Genomic DNA, 7505 nt, shown 5'->3' on the forward strand with positions numbered 1-7505 from the left:
CTTAATGATGATAAAATAATATGTGCAAATCAGAGTAGTTACTGCGTAAATAGTATCAATCAAAGGCGCTAAGCGCACGAATTTTTATCGCTGCTGCCTTTCAATTCTTCCGCGGCTTCTTCGAAATAATTAATTTACCGTTTATTCTGGTCTCGTCGCTACTGAAGAGAAGACGTAATATCAAGAGATGCTGAAGCTATCATATTGTAACAAAGAATTGCAGCTTCAAGAACGATTGTACCAGCGTAAAAAAAGGTAAATATATTCCTGTTTAAAAACTGACAAGAAAATTGTGGAACCAGCTGTCTCAATCCTCACACCGCCGTCCTCAACAAAACTTTTGGTGTGCAAACGTATTTGCAGTCTTTTTCCCACAGAATATTCTAAATCCTTTTACGCACTCTCTCTGCATAGTGAAGCCTTCGTTCTCAGTATCTCCCTCTCACTGCCACTCTCCCTTTCCCACTGCCTCCTTTTTCTCCTACTGGCACTTTCTCCTGTCTCTCTCTCTCTCTCTCTCTCTCTCTCTCTCTCTCTCTCATCTCCCCCTTCCCTCTCCCTCTCCCCCTCCCATCCACTGTAACTGTTTTTATCCCATTCTCTCTCTCTTTCTTACCACTGCCTTTTTCTGTGTCACTTCTACGCTCGTCCCATTCTTTTTCTCTCCCATTGCCACTCTCTCTTCCTCTTTCACTTACGGGCTGCTGTCTTCATCTTCACCCAACATTGTTTCGTCTCAACACATGTCCTTGAGGATTGTTTGCTCGGGGGCTTGACCCATAGACTAGGGAACTTTAACACGAAAAAATTTGCCCACTCCGCCCCCCCCCCCATCCTCTCCACACACACACACACACACACACACACACACACACACACACACACACACACATGTTAAAGGTCACTTGTCTAGGGGTCCAGACCTGCCAAGCCTTTCTATGGTCTCCACTCATCTGTACTTTTCATTTCCACTGCCTCCTCTCTGCTCTCTTCTTGCTCCCACTGTTTCTATCTCCACCCACCTCTGTTTCTCTTTTACTGGAACTGTCTCTCACTGACCATCAGTAGCTTCCCTTTTCTTTGGATCCCACTGCAGTTGCCTTCATCCATCTTGGTTTCTCTTTCGCTGCAACTTTTTCTGTCCCACCATTACTGCCTCCTCTCTGTTTCTCAACAACTGGCACTGTCTACTCTCTCTTCCACCTTCGCTGCCTCTCTATTATTGTCTTTTCGCATAAAGTGCGAATATGTTCACAAGCCAAAATTTTAGTGAGCAAGGTGGAATGACTGAGGACTGAGGCAGCTGGTTCCCCATTTTCCAGAGTTTTTTTTTTTTTTTTAAGAGGAACATGTTCGCCTTTTTTGTGCTCTGGCAAGAGAATTTTTCCACTGGTTTCTTTCGTTTCTGAGCTACAGCAGGGTGTACTGCTTATATAAAATGAATAGTGTAGGTCAGTAGAGGTTTGACAGTTCATTTATATACTTCGACACAGTTGTATACTTTGAGATGGATAAACAACCAATAAGTACACATAATAGAAGGTTTTTCTCAAAATCTTTGATTTTACTTTTTTCGCAATTCATCGACAATGCCCTGCTTATTATTTGTATTTTAAATGAGCAAAAAGTTAGGAATATTTTTCAAATTTGCCGTCTTTCCAGTTTTACATAATTGACAATCATTTTAAATTCTTTTCGGGCATGTTAAAAATGGGATGAAAATGGTCTTGTCACTGTAGTACTACTTTGCATAATAGGCACTTTAGGCGTACATGAATATGCTCAGAGACAGTTTTTTTTTGTTTTTGTTTTTTTTCCACCAATAAAACGTTGACGTGCTAACTAGAAACATAGTTTGATGACCTCAGAACACTTGTGTCACACCAACCGATTTGCTCAGGTTTCTCTAGGCTGGAGGAAGTTTGTAATATTTAAATTGTCACCCTATACTGTAAAATAGCCACAGTGTGCGTGATAGATATACAAATGAACGCTTGGCCAAGCGTTATCCAAAACACTTTACTCCTAATTTGTGATCAATAGAATCTGAGATATGACCCCTGAAAAACAGCATTTTCGTGTGCGGCTTTTTTGCATATATTGGTACTATACACAATCATGTACAGAGTGATTAGATGTACTTACATGTTTGATTGTCTGAGAAATATTAAAATTACTCAATTGGTGAGAGAATTCTGAAAATTATAGTTATTATTTTAGATGGTGAATTAACCTTTCACATAGCTACTATTGTCGTTCTACGTATCAAATTTCTTCAAGGAGGTTTCGTTTGACAAGTTGATGAGTAAAAAAAGTAGGGCTTTCAGTCTTCAATGGTGTGTTATGAGATTTACTATTTATAACAAATAAATATCTGACGCTATAAAAATCAAAAATAAATATAATTTCACACTCTCTCTTGTAAAACGGGACTTTGTATGTTATTATTTAGTGGATTGTCTTCATATCATTGTATGTATTGTAACTACAAGAATTGTGTTTTTTTTCTGTTCCATGCACTGGAAAAAATTGGAGGAGGAAAGAAATAAAAATAATGAAAATGAGATGATATGTCACAGTCAAGGACATCGCCTTTCGAGCAGCTGCCAAGTCAGAAAATAGATATCTTACTTATTTCTGTGAGCTATCTCACTCGAACCAAGCGTTGTTAGACAAACTTTTAGAATTCAGCTTGTAGTTGTATGTAGTTTCGTTATTATTGTTGAAATAGACCTTTTTATTTTTGGTGGAGGAAGTTGTGCACCATGTAATTACAATTAGGAAGTGTTATTAGAGTGTCTATAGTTTGGAAGGAATACTAGAGCTTAATCGTTGAGATAACAAGCCAATATATTTACATTACAGTTGCTTATCAATTGTTTTGATAGTGATTTTTGGTTATTCTTCGACAGTTCTGGTAAAAATTGCCAAACAAACAAACAAACATGGACGTAGCAGGTGAAAGCAATGTTGCGACAGTTACAGAAAATACTGAACCTACTTCTCAATGCAGTCAACGCACTGAGCCACTACAAAATCATTCCAAGAAACGGAAGTATTAGCTGGAACAACGTCCGGAACGAATGAAAGTAAAGTATCAGTAGAAAGAGAACAGTTAGCAACCAGATTTGGAAATTGGACATCTTTATTTCCTTGGCAGTCACTAAAGTTCACGGCGCAACTAATCAGTGGTTCAGCAAACACAGTAAAAAAAGAATTGCACAAGAGGAAAGAACAAACAGAGGAAAAGTTCTTGTAATGGCAAGATGCCATTAGCGAACTAATCTATGTGGTAAATAGAGAGTTACCTTTAGTTAGAGAGGCTGTCAATGACACGCGGTCAGTTGCACATGAACCTAAGAAGATGCAAGTACTGGTTCCATTGACAGATCAGACTAAGCGAGAGCTCTGTGATCTGGCTGCTCGTATGTGGATAAAAATCACATCCCATTGTACTTATTCATGCATTCTGGGCTATTGAGGCATCAAAATACTCTCAGTCCTATGACAAATTGGAAAGACAGTTTCTGTCCAAATATCGGTTGAATAGTATTCAAGAATGCCTCAGGAAAAAGGTGTTTGGCTCATCCCAGTACTGCATCTTACTGATACATTTTGTAAAATTTTGTCTCAGGCCTTCGTGTCAGAAGTTGAAGGCTTTTGGACCAATGTCATATCATGACATCCTGCAAATCTTAAAATAAAATAGGTTTTTTTATGTATGACAGTAGTTGATCCACGTATCAGTCCAACATAGAAGAATTTGTGTTGGTCCTCGATTCAGTCTATCCATTTATGTTGGCCATTGATTCATTCTATCTGATAAACAAGGATGCTAAGTTGAGAAAAACAAACTAACTGATTCCAGAATGACATTTTCCCTCTGCAGTGGAGTGTGCACTGATATGAAATTTCCTGGCAGATTAAAACTGTGTGCTGGACCGAGACTCGAACTCGGTACTGGTGGAATTAAAGCTGTGAGGACAGGTCGTGAGTCGTGCTTGGGTAGCTCAGTTGGTAGAGCACTTGCCCTCGAAAGGCAATGGTCCTGAGTTCGAGTCTCGGTCCGACACACAGTTTTAATCTGCCAGGAAGTTTCAAACTAACTAATTGTTGCTGACACAAGCAATGATCATGGACGTAACACAGCCAGTGACTGTTTTGTGGGCCAGAATGAGCATTAACCGAAAGCTCGTGGTGAGTAACAAGCGAGTGGTTATGGGAACAATTGTAGCAACAAGTACAGTTAACAAAAACGACAAGAATGTTAGTATAACACTGGTTATATGCTTATGAACACTGAAACAATAACCATATCGAAAGGCAAAATAAAAATAATCAGGACTGGGGGAACCAGCTGCCACTAATCACAGAAGTCATCAACAGTAATAATCATTGAAGATGCTGCTGCACATAGACTCGAAATGTTGGTCATGCAATGGAGCAGGGGCTGTGTTGGAAATGTAAATGTGTTCTGTTATGATATTAGGCAGGAGCTATGCTCTGATGTACGTAACTGCATTGCTGAGTATTTGACTGATATTACCGTAACATACAAGTTCACTGTTCCCACACTGATTGCTGACTGTGAAACAGACACAGTCTCCGTTACGAATGTCGTGTCAAGCTTTCAGTGGATGTAGCGAAAACTGGTTATAACTATGGGAAATATTACTGGGGCATCAAGGTAAATGGCTCACTAGTGAGACACAGAGAGTAAATAGACACCAGCCTGAAGCCACCATTGCACAAGTGAGTGCGTGGAACTGAAAGTTAAAGAGTCAAGCTTTTTAACCAGAAGCCAATGCAATGAACTGTCGTTTGGCGGGACCTCATTATTGATGACCTAGGATGTTAGGAAATAATACTCTTTGGCAGCAAGCTTAGCCTCCCACAGGGGAAATATCGTTGATTCGTATAGTTTGTTGTGAAGAATGTTACCTCGCCCATGTTTCTTCATGTTGTTGTTGTTGTGGTCTTCAGTCCTGAGACTGGTTTGATGCAGCTCTCCATGCTACTCCATCCTGTGCAAGCTTCTTTATTTCCCAGTACCTACTGCAACCTACATCCTTCTGAATCTGCTTAGTGCATTCATCTCTCGGTCTCCCTCTACGATTTTTACCCTCCACGCTGCCCTCCAGTACTAAATTGGTGATGCCTTGATGCCTCAGAACATGTCCTACCAACCAATCATTTCTTCTAGTCAAGTTGTCCCACAAACTCATCTTCTCCCCAATTCTATTCAATACCTCCACATTAAATGGCTCTGAGCACTATGCGACTTAACTTCTGCGGTCATCAGTTGCCTAGAACTTAGAACTAATTAAACCTAACTAACATAAGTGATGTGTTGGTAAATGTGCCAACACCTTGTAGGTAGAGGAGGCCGAAAGGCACGCTATCTAACGCAGACGGGCGTGAATTCTGGAACAGGATAAGTAGTGAATTCTAATAAGAAAAGTATGCAGCTCCTCGAATACTTATCTTTTATTCTTTGATGTGAATACAGCATTCTTGATGAGACATTTCGTACGATAGCTATCAAACTATGTAAGGCTAATGGCGCCTTGCTAGGTCGTAGCCATGGACTTAGCTGAGGGCTAATCTAACAGTCTCTCGGCAAATGAGAGAAAGGCTTCGTCAGTGTAGTCGCTAGCAAAGTCGTCGTACAACTGGGGCGAGTGCTATATCGTATCTCGAGACCTGCCTTGTGGTGGCGCTCAGTCTGCGATCACACAGTGGCGACACGCGGGTCCGACATGTACTAAATGGACCGCGGCCGATTTAAGCTACCACATAGCAAGTGTGGTGTCTGGCGGTGACACCACAATAAGGACATCACACACATCCATGCCCGAGGCAGGATTCGAACCTGCGACCGTAGTGGTCACGCGGTTCCAGACTGTAGCGCCTAGTACTGCACGGCCACATCGGCCGGTACCTCCACATTAGTTATGTGATTTACCCATCTAATCATCAGTATTCTTCTGTAGCACTACATTTCGAATGCTTCTATTCTATTCTTGTCCAAACTATTTATCGTTCATGTTTCACTTCCATACATGGCTACACTACATATACAAATACTTTCAGAAACGATTTGCTGACACTTAAATCAATACTCGATGTTAACAAAATTCTCTTCTTCAGAAACGCTTTCCTTGCCATTTCCAGTCTACATTTTATATCCTCTCTACTTCGACCATCATCAGTTAATTTGCTCCCCAAATAGCGAAACTCCTTTACTACTTTAAGTGTCTCATTTCCTAATCTAATTCCCTCAGCATCACCCAACTTAATTTGACTACATTCCATTATCCTCGTTTTGCTTTTGTTGATGTCCATCTTATATCCTCCTTTCAAGACACTGTCCATTCCGTTCAACTGCTCTTCCAAGTCCTTTGCTGTGTCTGAGGTTCGCTGATGACATTGTAATTCTGTCAAAGTTTTTATTTCTTCTCCATGGGTTTTAATACCTACTCCGAACTTTTCTTTTGTTTCCTTTACTGCTTGCTCAATATACAGATTGAATAGCAGTGGGGAGAGGCTACAACCCTGTCTCACTCCCTTCCCAACCACTGCTTCCCTTTCATGTCCCTCTACTCTTATAACTGCCATCTGCTTTCTGTACAAATTGTAAATAGTCTTTCGCTCCCTGTATTTTACCCCTGCCACCTTCAGAATTTGAAAGAGAGTATTCCAGTCAACATTGTCAACTTTCTCTAAGTCTACAAATGCTAGAAATGTAGGTTTGCCTTTCCTTAATCTTTCTTCTAAGATAAGTCATAGGATCAGAATTGCCTCACGTGTTCCAAGATTTCTTCGGAATCCAAACTGATCTTCCCCGAGGTCGGCTTCTACCAGTTTTTCCATTCATCTGTAAAGAATTCGCATTAGTATTTTGCAGCTGTGACTTATTAAACTGATAGTTCGGTAATTTTCACATCTGTCAACACCTGCTTTCTTTGGGATTGGAATTATTATATTCTTCTTGAAGTCTGAGGGAATTTCGCCTGTCTCATACATCTTGCTCACTAGATGGTAGAGTTTTGTCAGAACTGGCTCTCCCAAGGCTGTCAGTAGTCCTACTGGAATGTCTTCTCCCGGGGCCTTGTTTTGACTCAGGTCTTTCAGTGCTCTGTCAAACTCTTCACGCAGTATCATATCTCCCATTTCATCTTCATCTACCTCCACTTCCATTACCATAATATTGTCCTCAAGAACATCGCACCTGTATAGACCCTCTATATACTCCTTCCACCTTTCTGCTTTCCCTTTTTTGCTTAGAACTGGGTTTCCATCTGAGCTCTTGATATTCATGCAAGTGGTTATCTTTTCTCCAAAGGTCTCTTTAATTTTCCTGTAGGCTGTATCTATCCTACCCTTCATGAGATAAGCCTCTACATCCTTTCTTCATATCTTTGTATTTAGTAATAGTGTGTGTTAATTTCATTTACTGGTGTTCGACTTCTTCCTGCAAGCATTTCCAGCTGAAATTCCTACAG

At 40.5% G+C, this 7505-nt stretch overlaps 1 non-coding gene across 1 annotated transcript; it reads left to right on the forward strand.

Moving 5' to 3' along the window:
- Positions 1 to 3999: 3999 nt before the first annotated feature.
- Positions 4000 to 4074, forward strand: Trnas-cga. Its single transcript has one exon. It is a non-coding gene; the product is annotated as a tRNA-Ser (tRNA).
- The last annotated feature ends 3431 nt before the right edge of the window (positions 4075 to 7505 follow it).

Source organism: Schistocerca piceifrons, chromosome 8, assembly GCF_021461385.2.
Source record: "Schistocerca piceifrons isolate TAMUIC-IGC-003096 chromosome 8, iqSchPice1.1, whole genome shotgun sequence".
Classification (NCBI taxonomy): Eukaryota; Metazoa; Arthropoda; class Insecta; order Orthoptera; family Acrididae; genus Schistocerca; species Schistocerca piceifrons.